Source organism: Meles meles, unplaced genomic scaffold (assembly GCF_922984935.1).
Source record: "Meles meles unplaced genomic scaffold, mMelMel3.1 paternal haplotype, whole genome shotgun sequence".
Taxonomy (NCBI): Eukaryota; Metazoa; Chordata; class Mammalia; order Carnivora; family Mustelidae; genus Meles; species Meles meles.
Window position 1 is genome coordinate 171,283 of NW_025721128.1, and position 17,118 is coordinate 188,400.

A 17,118-nucleotide genomic window follows, 5' to 3' on the forward strand; every position below is an offset into this window, starting at 1 on the left:
AATGATTACCAACAGTTATATGCCAATAAGCTAAGCAACCTAGATGAAATGGATGCATTCCTGGAAAACTACAAACTCCCAAAATTGAACCAGGAAGAAATTGAAAACCTGAATAGACTGATATCTAGTACCGAGATTGAAGCAGTGATCAAAACCTCCCCCCCCCCCAAAAAAAAGAAAAAAAAGCCCAGGACCTAACGGATTCCCTGGGGAATTCTACCAAACTTTCATAGAAGAAATAACACCAATTCTCCTGAAGCTGTTCCAAAATATTGAAGCAGAAGGAAAACTTCCAGACTCTTTTTATGAAGCCAGCATTACCCTGATCCCCAAAGCAGGCAAAGACCCCACCAAAAAGGAGAATTTCAGACCAATATCTCTGATGAATAGGATTCAAAGATTCTCAACAATATCCTAGCAAACAGGATCCAGCAGCACATTAAAAAGATTATCCACCATGACAAGGTGGGATTCATCCCTGGGTTGCAAGGTTGGTTCAATATTCGCAAATCAATCAATGTGATAGAACAAATCAATAAGAGAAGAGAGAAGAACCACATGGTCCTCTCAATTGATGCAGAAAAAGCATTTGACAAAATCCAGCATCCGTTCCTGATGAAAACGCTTCAAAGCATAGGGATGGAGGGAACAATCCTGAACTTCATAGAATCTATCTATGAAAGACCCACAGCAAATATCATCCTCAATGTCAAAAAGCTTGTAGCCTTCCTGTTGAGATCAGGAACATGCCAAGGATGCCCACTCTCACCGCTCTTGTTCAACATAGTATTAGAAGTCCTAGAAATGGCAATCAGACAACAAAGCGAAATAAAATGTATCCAAATTGGCAATGAAGAAGTCAAACTCTCTCTCTTCGCAGATGACATGATTCTTTATATGGAAAACCCCAAAGCCACCACCCCCAAACTACTAGAACTCATACAGAAATTCAGTAACGTGGCAGGATACAAAGTCAATGTACAGAAATCAGTGGCTTTCTTATATACTAACAATGAAAATACAGAAAGGGAAATTAGAGAATCGATTCCATTTACTATAGCACTAAGAACCATAAGATACCTGGGAATAAACCTAACCAAATAGGTAAAGGACGTGAGGAACTGAAGAACACTCATGAAAGAAATTGAAGAAGACACAAAAAGATGGAAGACCGTTCCATGCTCTTGGATTGGAAGAATAAACATTGTTAAAATGTCTATACTGCCTAGAGCAATCTATACTTTTAATGCCACTCTGATCAAAATTCCACCGAGATTTTTCAAAGAGATGGAGCAAATCATCCTAAAATTTGTATGGAATCAGAAGACACCCCGAATTGCTAAGGAAATGTTGAAAAACAAAAACAAAACTGGTGGCATCACGTTACCCGATTTCAAGCTTTACTACAAAGCTGTGATCACCAAGACAGCGTGGTACTGGCATAAAAACAGACACATAGATCAGTGGAACAGAGTGGAGAGCCCAGATATGGACCCTCAACTCTATGGTCAAATAATCTTCGACAAAATGGGAAAAAATATTCAATGGAAAAAAGAGTCTCTTCAATAAATGGTGCTGGGAAAACTGGACAGCGATATGTAGAAGAATGAAACTCGACCATTCTCTTACACCGTACACAAAGATAAACTCGAAATGGATAAAAGACCTCAACGTGAGACAGGAATCCATCAGAATCCTAGAGGAGAACATAGGCAGTAACCTCTTCGATATCAGCCACAGCAACTTCTTTCAAGATATGTCTCCAAAGGCCAAGGAAACAAAAGTGAAGATGAACTTTTGGGACTTCATCAAGATCAAAAGCTTCTGCACAGCAAAGCAAACAGTCAACAAAACAAAAAGGCAACACACGGAATGGGAGAAGATATTTGCAAATGACAGTACAGACAAAAGGTTGATATCCAGGATCTATAAAGAACTTCTCAAACTCAACACACACAAAACAGATAATCATATCAAAAAATGGGCAGATATATGAACAGACACTTCTCCAACGAAGACATACAAATGGCTAACAGACACATGAAAAAATGTTCATCATCACTAGCCATCAGGGAGACTCAAATTAAAACAACATTGAGATACCACCTGACACCAATTAGAATGGCCAAAATTAGAAAGACAGGAAACAACTATGTTGGAGAGGGTGTGGCAAAAGGGGAACCCTCTTCCACTGTTGGTGGGAATGCAAGTTGGTGCAGACACTTTGGAGAACAGTGTGGAGATTCTTCAAGAAATTAAGAATAGAGCTTCCCTATGACCCTGCAATTGCACTGCTGGGTATTTACCCCAAAGATACAGATGTAGTGAAAAGAAGGGCCATCTGTACCCCATTGTTTCTTGCAGCAATGTCTACGGTCGCCAAACTGTGGAAAGAACCAAGATGCCCTTCAACGGATGAATGGATAAGGACGATGTGGTACATATACACAATGGAGTATTATGCCTCCATCAGAAAGGATGAATACCCAACTTTGGAGCAACATGGACGGGACTCGAAGAGATTATGCTGAGCGAAATAAGTCAAACAGAGAGAGTCAAATATCATATGGTCTCACTTATTTGTGGAGCATAACAAATAACATGGAGGACATGGGGAGATGGAGAGGAGAGGGAGTTGAGGGAAACTGGAAGGGGAGATAAACCATGAGAGACTATGGACTCTGAAAAACAACCAGAGGGTTTGAAAGGGAGGGGGGTGGGAGGTTGAGGAACTAGGTGGTGGGTCATAGGGAGGGCACTTACTGCATGGAGCACTGGGTGTGATGCCAAAACAATATACACTGTTATGCTGTAAATAAACAAATGAAAAAATAAAATTGAAAAAAATAAAGATCCTAGCAAATAGGATCCAGCAGCACATTAAAAAGATCATCCACCATGACCAAGTGGGATTCATCCCTGGGTTACAAGGTTGGTTCAACAATCCCAAGGCCAAATTTAAAGTTCTTTCTGTTGTCCATTTATGTCTCTGACTGTCATTTGCTCCTTGTACCCAAACTTCCTCTCCAGATAGTTTGCTGATAGGTTTAGGTAATGATGAAAACTGGGCTCTCGTGTCCACCAAAAAAATCAATTAGCTTCCCCTCCTCTTCAATTTTTACTCTGGTGACAAGCATTGCTGTCTTCCTTTTGGGGCATGCCCTGGGACACTGTCCTTTTTCCTTACAGTAAGCACACTGATCTGAATCTAAGTCTTTCCACCTGCCTTCTCTGTGCTTAGGCTTTTCATTCCATGTACTATCCCCTACCAATGTCATGTAATGCCAAAACCTTAACCAGCTATTTGTCTGTTTCTCATCCTCCTATGCATCCTTGTTGTCAAACAATTTTTCTGCTATTCCCACTAACTTAATCCAGATTCTTCCCTTCAAATCCTTCAATTTCCTGAAGTTTCTTCCTTAAATCTGGGGCTGACTGACTGGCAAAACCAAGATTCACTCCCCCTGATTTTCGGGTGCCTTAGGGTCAATTGGGCTATACATTTTATAGGTTTCAATAAGCCTTTCTAGGAAAGCTCCTGTAAAGTCATTCTTACTTTGAGTCACTGTACTAATTCTGGTTTAGTGATTGCAACTTTTATTTCTGGAAATTCAGTTCCAGGACTTCTGCATATCAAGGAACAGTATTTGTTGTGAAAGTCTCCCATATGAATTTCCTTTTAGGCAGAATTCATCTTATAAGAGAATTAAAACAATTACAAATGACAAAAACTCAGAATAGAAATGGTTAAATATCAAATGATGACCCTTAACAAAACATTAAAACTTTAAAAAAAAAGAAAAACATTAAAACTTTAAAAAATGTATAGAACCTCTGGAGTAGTTACAGCATTTACCCAAATGTAACCCAAGGTTTATTATGGATTTAGCAGTACTTCCTGAGTAACTTAGCATATCAGGGAAAAGCCTTATGAGTCAAAGAGATCTCATTTAAAATTCTGGGTGGGCAAAGAAAACCATTTACATTTTCTTAGAAATATCTCAATCTCTAGTGAAAACTAAATATTAACCAATTGTGAACTGTTGCAATAGCGGTTAAGCACAAACCATGTTTAACAACAGTTTTCAAAAGCACAAACTTAGTTCCAGCAACCAGCTCCCGAGCACATCATCCCATTTATAATCCAAGCAAAACTTCAAAGCTTCAGGTTACCAAAGACTCTGAAAGCTACTTTAACCATTACCCATTAAAACCCTGAGACAGACAATTAACCATCAGTTCAGTCATCTCTTTGCTAACAGATTTCATCTCCACCTATGCCCATTCCACATCAGACGCCATGCTTTCCCGCCAGCAAGGGGGAGGGGCTAGGCAGTCCAGGTAGGGCCAGAGAAGGCAAGGAAATCCCTGAAACAAAGGCAGTTTTGACAGCTGCTTGGGAATGTTTTTAAGGTCTCTGTCCTGACTTAGATTAAACTCAGTTGGCTCCATTTATAGCCCTTAATACATGAAATGAGTTAGGAAGAAGCCCCACATTTATTATGAGGAACAGAGAGACGAAAGTCAGAGTCCCCTTACTCTATGCCTGTCCCATTCCCCCAAACACAACAAACACACAGCAGACAACAAAAAGACAAGACAAAGACAACTGCAGGCCCAGCTGTCCTGCCACTGGTGGGGATTTTCTAGGGGGACTCAAAGCTCCTGACCGCCTAGGGGGACTGGAACCCCCGATGACCCCCTCAGGGACTCGAACCCCCGATGACCGCCTAGGGGGACATGAATCCCCTCACTGCCTAGGGGGACTCAAACTCCCTGGTGACCGCCTAGGGGGACTCGAACCCCCTGGTGACTGTCTAGGGGGACTCGAACCCTCTGAACATCTAGGAGACTCGAACCCCATGTCGATCTACCAGCAGAGGGATGGGGTGTCCCTGCATCCACTCCAGCCCTGGGGAGCATGGCTGCATCCATCTTGCCCCAGTGGGCCATACCCTGGAGCTTCAAGCAAACAGACAAACAAGATTCAAACACCTCTGGAGGCTTTTTCCATAAATTCTGATGCTGGCTCAGTTCTCGTTGTTTGATCCTGGGTGAGCCCCCAATGTTAGGGTCCATGAAAAAGGAATGAGACTGAGACAAAGTGAAAATCAAGCAAAGATTTATTTCACGCCAATCATCGAAAATCAAACTGATGGTTCAGGGCCATTTCTTATGTAGAGGGGACGACGACGAGGATGCCGCTCCTGATGACAAAGAGGCAAGGATGATGAGGACGACAACCCTGATGAAAGACTCTGCTCTCTATGAAGCCACTCCAACAGGGTCGCTCCCCAGACAAGGCCATTGTGGGCGAGGCCACTTGGGATAAGGCTGCTCCAGACCAGGCCTCTCCCCAGACGAGGCCGCTTTGGACGAGGACACACGCTGGACGATGGCCACAAACGATGATGAAGAGGCTGCTCTGGACAAGGCTGTACTCTAATGAGGCAGCACGCCGACGAGGCCGCTCCCTGGAATGATGCCACTCTGGTGAGGCAGAGGCTTGGGGCAGCGAGGGCAGTCACGGCGGGCCATGTCGAGGAAGGTCGTAGGTGGTGCTGCTGCTTGGGGAGGCGAGGCCACTCATGGTGGTGCTGCTGCTTGGGGCGGTGCTGCTCCCAGCAATGCTGTTCCCGATGCTCCCGATGATCCTGAAGCTCCAACGCTCCTGACAACCCTGACATTATCACTCCTACGAATACCCTAATGGATCCCAATGGCTACTCTAACAGCTACTCTAACTTCTCCTACTACTCTAATGGCTATTCTAACTCCTCCTCTGTCTCTAACAGTTATTCTAACTACTTCTACTTCTCTAACGGCTATTCTAACTCCTCCTACTGCTTCCCCCCCAACCCCCCCCCCCGCCAGCCTCACAGACTAACCTTTATAGATGTGAAGGAGCCCAGCCCACACACAGGTGGCCAAGGAGATTTCAATTCATCACAGTTAATATATGCGCACCCCACTGATTGGATATGGGAACCTGGCCTGGCCCACCCCGATATCCGGGTTTTACAAGTAAGTTCCTCTGGCTAACCAGGCCCCTACATTAGTACCTACATATGTTCCAATGCTAGGTCCCTGATCCAAAAATCAGAGCACCTCCTATCCACAGAAGGCAAGGTGGCTCTTGGAAGCTGTGTCCAATCCTCAGGTGAGGGGAATCCTGCATGGCGCCTGAGCTCCAGCCACATTCTAAGGTCTCCCGGGACACAAGCCAGCATGGTGACCCATCAACATGAATCTCCCTGTCAAATCATCCCCTGGGCACTTGTCCCAGAGTCACCAGATCAAAACTGCCTTGTCCCTGGGCTGAAAGGATAAGCAGAGTTGGGCTTCTACGACATCTATTCAGTGAGGTCTGCTACCATGTCTTTCCATATGGGGGACCATGGAGCCATCCAAAAGAACTCCCCCTATCCCGCAAAAGGAAAGCTTGCTGTTCGGAGCAGCTCACAAGCCCCAGCCTGGGCAAACCTTCATAGCCTCATGAGGTCACCCTTGCATTCATCTGTCATCATAGACACAAAATGCAGCATGAGCGAATATCCAAAACTCGCCCTGACTCAGGTGCTGGAGATCTCGAGTCAGAGGCTGCATATTGGAAATGTGTGCTCAGCACTGAACGGAACCAGTGCTTCTGCTTTCAGATTTCTGTCCTCACCCGTCTGGCCTGCAAGCACTCCAGACTGGGAATTCTAGAGCCACAAAACAGCAATCTGCCTGTCCTCCCGAAAGAAGGGCCCTATGGGTCTGCCCAGAATCCCCATGTGAGTATCAAACTGCACGGCCATTGACGGAACCCCAATATCCAGGATGCACTGTGCACTAATGCTCTGTATGACACAGCCTGAGCCCCGACCTCCAGTCAGCCCCCGAGGTAGCGGGTGCCATCTCCTGCAGATGGGACTGGCCATTGCCCTAGTCTGTCATGTCTACCTAACCTGGGTATTCAGGTGTCAGTGCCCAGACCTTAACACAAATCCCAGCCTAATGGGTAATCCTCAAGCAAAAAACAGCACTCCTCCTTCCCCATGGCCAGAAAAGCTTGCTGTGGGGATAGGGGTCATATCCTTAGAATGGGAGCCAGCTGCATGTCCGATGAGACCACGCCCAACCAGTAGGTCCTCCCTAGGCACAAACAGGCATGTTGACCATCATCCTGAGCCTATTTTCAAACAAATCCCCTCGCTAGCTGGACCAGGAGCCTGAATATCGGCTTGCCATGCCCCTAATCCCAAATCCTCACCCTCAGTTGGGTTCTCCAGGTGCCTGAACCCAGATGCCGATTCTGGAATCCCTGCTATGGAGGAAACACTGAGACGGAAAACAGCTCTCTTCCCTTCAACCAGAAAGACACCAAAACCTTGAGAGCCAGGCAAATTCCGCACAGAGGCAGAATCTCCCACAGCCTCCTGAGGCCACGCCCCCATTCGTCAGCCATCATGGACACAAACACCAGCATGAGCGACCATCTGACACTTGCCCTGGTTCAGGTGCTGGAGAGCTTGATTCAGACACTGCATATTGGAACTGCCATGTGCTCGGCACTGAACTGAACCGACACTGGTGCATTCACAATTCCGTCATCAACCTCCTGGCCTGCATGCCTGCTAGATTGGGAATTCTGGAGAAACAACACAGACTTCGACCTACCTTCCAAAATGAAGAAGGGCCCATTGTGTCTGACTAGAATTCCCACGTGAGGATCAACCTTTACAGCCCTCGACGGCACACCAATATCCTTGTCTGTGTTATGCAATGATGCTCTATCAGACTCTGCCTGAACCACGACCTCCAGTCAGTTCCACAGGTAGCAGACCCCATATCCAGAATGTGGGAGAGGCCATGGCCAGAGGCTTTCATCTCTACACTTTCTGGGTGTTCAGGCATCGGTACCCAGACCTTAACTCAAATTCCAGCCTACAGTGGAACCTCAAGCACAAAAGAACACTCTTGATTCCCTAAGGCAGGAAAAGCTTTCTGGGGGGGGGGGCGTGTCAAACCCTCAGAGTGGGAACAAGCTGCATGACCCATGAGACCACGGTCAAACATGAGAGCTGCCCTGGTAACAAAAAGACATTGTGACACTAAGACATTTCAAAAAAGCCCCCTCGCTAGCTTTACCAGGAGCCTGCCTATGGGCCTGACATGCCCCGAGTCCCACATCTTTACCCTTGTTTGGGTTCTCCAGGTGCCCGGACCAAGAAGTGGACTCTGGATTCCCTGCTATGGATGTACTCGTGAGACAGAAAACTGCACTCTTCACTTCACCACAAAATACACCAAAACTTTGGGAGCCAGGCAGAATCCCTACGGAGGCAGAATCTCCCATGGCCCTATGAGGCCATGCCTCCATTCCCTGGCCAGCCAAGACACACAACCCAGACACAATAGCCTGCACTCACGCCTAATTTCATCCCGAAGCACTGCCCTCACGGTCTGCAGATCCAGCGTGCCATCACCTCGCCCCACACTCAAAGCCCACTTTGTGTTTGCAGACTGTTGTCCCCAAAACCCTGGCCAACAGGGTTTCCACGATGGGGCCCTGGAGCCAAAGAACAGGACTCTGCTTCCCTCAAGAAGGAAACTCTGACAGTCACAGTAGAACAAACCCTCCAGATTGGCTGACAACCACAAGGCCCTGAGCCCACCCAATTTCGTTGGCCACTCTGGAAAGAAATGCACAGTCTGACCCATGCCAGACACCAACATCCATGCAGACACCCAAGTCAATAGCCCTGAGTCAGAAGATGGAAACTGACATGCCACTATCACCTCAATGGAATACCCAACTGATGTTTGCAGGCATCATTCCCCAGAGGTAGGTGCTGGAATACCTACATATCATCCAACGCTTGGTTCCTGAGCCACAAAACAGAAAACCTCCTGTCCCCAGAGGGCAACATGGCTCTTGGGAGCTGCGTCCAACACTCAGGAGAGGAGAATCCTACATGGCGCTTGAGCCCCCGCCACATTCTAAGGTCTCCCTGGACACAAGCCAGCATTATGACCCATCAGCATGAGGCTCCCTGTCAACTCAGCCCCCTGCGCACTTCACTGCCGAGCCACCAGATCGAAACCGCCTTGTTCCTGGGCTGAAAGGATAAGCTGAGCTGAGCTTTCCAGACATCTATGCAGTGAGCTCTATTACCAAGTCTTTCAATATGGGGGACACTGGAGCCATCAAAACGAACTCGTCCTGTCCAGCAGAAGGAAAGCTTGCTGTTGGAGCAGCTGTTGGAGCCTGGGAAAACATCCATAGTTTCATGTGGCCACCCCTCCATTCATCGGGCAACATGGACACAAACTCCAGTATGAGCGACCATATGACACTTGCCCTGACTCAGGTGTTGAGATCTGGAGTCAGACGCTGCACACTGGAAATGCCATGTCCTCGACACTGAATTGAACCAGAGCTTCTGCCTTCAGACTTCTGTCCTCACCCTCCTAGCCCACAAGCCCTCCAGATTGGGAATTCTGGAGCCACAATGCAGCCTTCTGCTTGTGCTCCAGAAAGAAGGGTCTGATGGTTCTCCCTAGATGCCCACATGAGGATCACCCTGCACGGCCCTAGACGGAACCCTAATATCCAAATCGCATTGTGCACTAAAGCTCTGTCTGACACAGTCTGAGCTCCGACCTCCAGTAAGCCCCACAGGTAGCAGGCGAAAGCCCCTCCAGGTGGGACTGCCCATTGCACGAGGCTGTCATCTCTACCCAACCTGTGTGTTCAGGCATCTGTGCCCAGACCATAGCTCCAATCATGGCCTATGGGGGAACCTCAAGCACAAAAGAGCACTCCTCCTTCCTCATGGCTGGAAAAGCTTGCTGTGGGGATGGGAGTCAAATCCTCAGCATGGGAGCCAGTTGCATGGCCCATGAGACCATGCCCACAAGGAGGTCCGCCCTGGGAACCAACGGGAATTGTCACCATAATCTGAGCTTGCGTTCAAACAAGCCCCCTCGCTAGCTGGAACAGTAGCCCGCATATCGGGTCTGCCATGACCCTAGGCCCAAATCCTCACTCTTGGTTGTGTTCTCCAGGCGCCCGGACCCAGAAGCAGACTCTGGAATCCCTGCTATTGTGGGACCCATGAGACAGAAAACAGCTCTCTTCTCTTCATCCAGAAAGAGAAGCACCCAAAACCTTGGGAGCTGTGAAAAATACACACAGAGGCAGAATCTACCATGGACCTCTGAGGCCACCCCACAATTCCATGGCCAACGGAGACACAGAACCCAGACAGAGAAGCCTGGGCTCCCACCTCCCCGCTGCCCTAATTTCAGATCTGAGGCACTGTCCTCATGGTCTGCAGATCAGGTCTGCCAACACCACACCCCTCACCCTAACCTGATTTGTGTTTGGATACCTTTGTCTCCACAGCTCTGGTCCACATGCCCTACACAATGTGGCCTCTGGGCCAAGGCGCAGGACTCTCCTGCCCACCTGAAGGAAACTCTACCGGTCACAGTTGCACAAACCCTCCAGATTAGGAGACACCTGCAATGCCCCTTAGCCCACCAAATTTTGTTGGCATCTCTGGACAGAAACGTGCATTCTGACACATGCCAGATACCTACCTCCAGGCAGACAACCAGGTCAATGGCCCTGAATCAGAAAATGGAAACTGACATTCCCCTAGGACTTCAATGGAAACCTAGCTTAGGTTTGCTGGCATCTGTCCCCAGAGGCAGGTTCTGGAATACCAACATATGATCCAACGCATGGTCCCTGAGCCAAAAATGAGAACACCTCCTGTCCACAGAGGGCAGCATGGCTCTTGGGAGCTGCGTCCAACACTCAGGGGAGGAGAATCCTGCATAGCGACCGAGGCCCCGCCTCAGCCTAAGGTCTCCCTAGACAAAAGCCAGCATTGTTACCGATCAGCATGAGGCTCCCTGTCAATCAGCCCCCTGGGCTATTGCCCCAGAGCCACCAGGTCGAAACTGCCTTGTTCCTGGGCTGAAAGGATAAGCTGAGCTGGGCTTTCAAGATATCTATGGGGTGAGCTCGGCTACCATGTTTTTCCATATGGGGTACCCTGGAGCCATCAAAACAGACTCCCCCTGTCCCGCAGAAAGAAAGCATGATGTTCGGAGCAGCTCACAAACCCAGCCTTTGAAAACATCCATGGCCTCCTGAAGCCACCCCTGCATTCATCAGATCAAGAACACAAACTCCAGCATGAGCGACCATCTGACATTTGCCCTGACTCGGGTGCTGGAGATCCCGAGTTAGACGCTGCACCTTGGCACTGCCCTTTGCTCGGTACTGAACTGAACTGGCGCTTGTGCATTCAGATTTCCATCCACAGCCTTCTGGTCGGCAAGCCCTCCAGATTGGGAATTCTGCAGCCAAAATGCAGCCTTCTGCCTGCCCTCCAAAAAGAAGAAGGGCCCTAGAGGTCTACCCAGAATGCCGACCTGAGGATAAAGCTGCAGGACCTCGAGAGCACCCCAATATCCTAGGCCGACCTGTGCACTAATGCTCTGTCTGACACAGCATGAGCCCCGGCCTCCCAATAGCTCCCCAGGTAGTGGGCCCCATATCCTGCAGGTGGGACCTGCCACAGCCAGAGACTGTCATCTCTACCCAACCTGGGTATTCAGACGTCTGGTTCCAGACCATAGCTCAACTCTAGGACTATGGGGGAACCTCAAGCATAAAAGAGCATTCCTCCTTCCCCAAGACAGGGAAAGCTTGCAATGGGGATGGGTGTCTAACCCTCAGAGTGGGAGCCAGCTGCATGGCCCATGAGACCAGGCACACACAGGAGGGCTCCCTGGCCATAATCAGGCATTGTGAGCCTCAGCCTGAGCCCGCTATCAAACCTTCCCCCTCGCTAGATAAAACAGGAGCCCGCAAATCGGGCCTGACATGTCCCTAGGCCCAAATGCTCACCCTCGGTCAGGATCTCCAGGTACCATAACCCAGAAGCCGACTCTGGAATCCCTGCTACGGCAGGACCCAGAGATGGAAAAAAGCACTCTTCCATTCCCCCCAAAAGGATACAAACACTTGGGAGCCAGGCAGAATCCTCACAGAGGCAGAAGCTACCATGGCCCTATGAGGCTACCGCTACATTCCATGGCCAACCGAGACACACTAACCAGACAGAAAAACCAGCACTCCCGCCTCCTCATTGCCCTCATTTCAGATCCCACAGCATTGCCCTCATGGTCTGCAGTTCGGGCCGGCCATCACCTCACCCCTAAACCTATCCTGAGTGTGTGCCTGCAGATTTTGTCCCAAAAGCCCTTGCCGACAAGCCCTCCAGGATGGGGCCATAGAAGCCAGAGCCCTGGCCTCTGCCTGCTACTCAAAGGAAGCTATGCCCGTCAGATTTGCACAAAGCCTCCAGATTGGTAGAAACCTGCAATGCCCCTGAGCCCATCCCAAATTCGTTGGCTGCCTTGGAAAAAAGGTGCATTCGGACACATGCCAGACACCTACCTCCAGGCAGACACCCAGGTCAATGGCCCTGAGTCAGAGGATGGAACCTGATTTACCCTCAGGACCTCAATGAAACCCTAGATTCGGTTTGCAGGTATCTGTCTCCAGAGGCAAGCTCTGGAATACCTACATATGGACCAACAATTTATCCCAGAGACAAAAAACTGAGCCTGATACCCAAATGAAGCTATGCCCGTCAGATTTGCACAAAGCCTCCAGATTGGTAGAAACCTGCAATGCCTATGAGCCCACACCAAATTCGTTGGCCGCCTTGGAAAAAAAGGTGCATTTAGACATATGCCAGACACCTCACTCCAGGTATATAGCTAGTTCAATGGCCCTGAGTCAGAATGGAAACAGACATACCCCTATGACCTCCACAGAATCTTAGTAGAGGTTTGCCAGAATCTCCCTCCAGAGGCAAACTCTTGAATACCGATCCCTGAGCAAAAACAGAACACCTTCTGTCCCCAGAAGTCAACATGGCTCTTGGGAGCTGCGTCCAACCCTCAGGGGAGGAGGATCCTGCATGGCGCCTGAGCCCCCACCACATTCTAAGGTCTCCATGGACACAAGCCAGCATTGTGACCCATCAGAATGAGGCACCCTGTCAACTCAGCCCCTTGGGCACTTTGCCTCAGAGCAACCAGATAAATACAGCCTTGTTCCTGGGGTGGAAGGGTAAGCCAAGCTGGACTTTCCAGGCATGATTGTGGTGACTTCTGCTACGACATCATTCCATAGGGGGGACCCTAGTGCCATCCAAATGGACTACCCCTGTTCCGCAGAAGGAAAGCTTGCTGTTCGGAGCAGCTCACTAGCCCCAGGCTGGGAAGACCTCCATGGCCTCATGAGTCCACCACTCCATTCGTCAGCCATCATGGACACGAACTCCAGCATGAGCAACCATCTGACACATGCCCTGACTCAGGTGCTGGAGATCTGGAGTCAAACGCTGCACATTGGAAATGCCATGTTGTCAACACCGAACTGAACAAGCACTTGTGTGTTCAGAATTCTGTCTTCACCCTCCTGGCCCGCCAATACTCCAGATTGTTCATTCGGGAGCCAGAAGGCCATCTTCTTCCTGCCCTCCAGAAAGAAGGGCCCTAGGGGTCTGCCCAGAATTCCCACGTGAGGATCAGCCTGCAGGAAACTCGATGGCTCCCCAATGTCCTAGGTCTCCCTGTGCACTAATGCTCTGTCTGACACAGCCTGAACCCTGATGCCCCATCAGTCCCCCAGGTAGCGGACCCCATATCCAGCAGGTCCATCGTGCCAAGGCCAGAGATTGTCATCTCTACACAACCTGGGTATTCAGGGGTCTGTGCCCAGACCATAGCTCAAATCCTGGCCTATGGGGGAACCACAAGCATCAAAGAGCTCTCTTCCTTCCCCTCGATGGGGAAAGCTTGCTGTGAGGATGGGGGTCTAACCCTCAAAATGGGAGCAAGCTGCAAGGCCCATGAGACCACGCCCACTGAGGAGGGCTTTCCTGGCCACAAAAGGAATTGTGAGTCTAAGCCTGAGCACACTGTCAAAGCAGCACCCTTGGGGGAGGAGTCAAGATGGCAGAGAAGTAGCAGCCTGAGACTACATCAGGTAACAGGAGATCAGCTCGATAGCTTATCTAAACATTGCAAACACCTACAAATCCAACGGGAGAGTGAAGAGAAGAAGAACAGCAACTCTAGAAACAGATAATCAACCACTTTCTGAAAGGTAGGACTGGCGGAGAAGTGAATCTAAAACGACGGGAAGATAGACCGCGGGGGGAGGGGCCGGCTCCCGGCAAGCGGCGGAGGAACGGAGCACAAAATCAGGACTTTTAAAAGTCTGTTCCATTGAGGGACATTGCTCCAGGGGCTAAACCGGGGTGAAGCCCACGCGGGGCCAGCGTGGCCCCAGGCCCCGCAAGGTCACAGAAGGATCGGGGGTGTCAGAGTGTCGGAGAGCTCGCAGGTATTAGAACGGAGAAACCGGCTGCAAAGACAGAGCCGAGGACTGAACTCTCAGCTCGGGGTTACCTTGAACTGGTCGCGGGCTGGGTGAGCTCGGAGCGCGGCTAGAGGCTGGGGATACGGGAGTGATTGGGTGCTGTCCTCTGGGGGCGCACTGAGGAGTGGGGCCCCAGGCTCTCGGCTCCTCCGGGCCGGAGACTGGGAGGCCGCCATTTTCATTCCCGTCCTCCAGAACTCTACGGAAAGCGTTCAGGGAACAGAAGCTCCCAAAAGCGAACCCGAGCCGATTACTTAGTACGGCCGCCAGTAAGGGCGGTGCAATCCCGCCTCGGGCAAAGACACTTGAGAGTCACTACAACAGGCCCCTCCCCCAGAAGATCAACAAAATATCCAGCCAGGACGAAGTTCATCTATCAAGGAGAAAGCAGATTCAATTCCTAAGACAGCAGCAGAATTCCAGAGGAGGAGAAAGCAAAGCACGGAACTCATGGCTTTCTCCCCATGATTCTTTAGTCTAGCGGCTACTTCAATTTTTTTTTCTTTTTTCAATTTTTTTTTTCTTTTTTCAAATTTTTTTCTTTTTTCTTTTTTCTTCTTCTGCTAAATTTTTTAAAACTTTTACCCTTTTCTTTTTTAACGTTTTTTGACTAGTTCATCTAAATATATATATTTTTTCTTTCTTTTTTATATTTTTTTATTTGTTTTATTTTTTAAATTTTTTTCTTTTCTTTTTTTTTTTTCTTTTTTTTTTCAGAACCTGTTTTTTATCCCCTTTCTCCCCCCCACAATTTGGGGTCTCTTCTGATTTGGTTACAGCGCATTTTTCCGGGGTCTTTGCCACCCTATTAGTAGTTTATTTGCTCCTTCATATCCTCTTATCTGGACAAAATGACAAAGTGGAAAAAATCACCACAAACAAAAGAACAAGAGACAGTACCGAAGGCTAGGGACCTAATCAACACAGACATTGGTACTATGTCAGATCAAGAGTTCAGAATGACGATTCTGAACATTCTAGCCGGGCTCGAAAAAGGCATGGAAGATATTAGAGAAACCTTCTCTGGAGATATTAAAGCCCTTTCTGGAGAAATTAAAGAACTAAAATCTAACCAAGTTGAAATCAAAAAAGCTATTAATGAGGTGCAATCAAAAATGGAGGCTCTCACTGCTAGGGTCAATGAGGCAGAAGAAAGAATTAGTGATATAGAAGACCAAATGACAGAGAATAAGGAAGCCGAGCAAAAGAGGGACAAACAGCTACTGGACCATGAGGGGAGAATTCGAGAGATAAGTGACACCATAAGACGAAACAACATTAGAATAATTGGGATTCCAGAAGAAGAAGAAACAGAGAGGGGAGCAGAGGGTCTATTGGAGAGAATCATTGGAGAGAATTTCCCTAATATGGCAAAGGGAACAAGCATTAAAATCCAGGAGATGCAGAGAACCCCCCTCAAAGTCAACAAGAATAGGTCCACACCCCGTCACCTAATAGTAAAATTTACAAGTCTTAGTGACAAAGAGAAAATCCTGAAAGCAGCCCGAGAAAAGAAATCAGTAACATACAATGGTAAAAATATTAGATTGGCGGCAGACTTATCCACAGAGACCTGGCAGGCCAGAAAGAGCTGGCATGATATATTCAGAGCACTCAACGAGAAAAACATGCAGCCAAGAATACTCTATCCAGCTAGGCTATCATTGAAAATAGAAGGAGAGATCAAAAGCTTCCAGGACAAACAAAAACTGAAAGAATTTGCAAACACCAAACCAGCTCTCCAGGAAATATTGAAAGGGGTCCTCTAAGCAAAGAGAGAGCCTAAAAGTAGTAGATCAGAAAGGTACAGAGACAATATACAGTAACAGTCACCTTACAGGCTAATAATGGCATTAAATTCATATCTCTCAATAGTTACCCTGAATGTTAATGGGCTAAATGCCCCAATCAAAAGACACAGGGTATCAGAATGGATAAAAAAACAAAACCCATCAGTATGTTGCCTACAAGAAACTCATTTTAGACGTGAAGACACCTCCAGATTTAAAGTGAGGGGGTGGAAAACAATTTACCATGCTAATGGGCATCAGAAGAAAGCTGGGGTGGCAATCCTTATATCAGATCAATTAGATTTTAAGCCAAAGACTCTAATAAGAGATGAGGAAGGACACTATATCCTACTCAAAGGGTCTGTCCAACAAGAAGATCTAACAATTTTAAATATCTATGCCCCTAACGTGGGAGCAGCCAACTATATCAACCAATTAATAACAAAATCAAAGAAACACATCAATAATAATACAATAATAGTAGGGGACTTTAACACTCCCCTCACTGAAATGGACAGATCATCCAAGCAAAAGATCAACAAGGAAATAAAGGCCTTAAATGACACACTGGACCAGATGGACATCACAGATATATTCAGAACATTTCATCCCAAAGCAACAGAATACACATTCTTCTCTAGTGCACATGGAACCTTCTCCAGAATAGATCACATCCTGGGTCACAAATCAGGTCTCAACCGGTATCAAAAGATTAGGATTATTCCCTGCATATTTTCAGACCACAATGCTCTGAAGCTAGAACTCAATCACAAGACGAAAGCTGGAAAGAACCCAAATACATGGAGACTAAACAGTATCCTTCTAAAGAATGAATGGGTCAACCAGGAAATCAAAGAAGAATTGAAA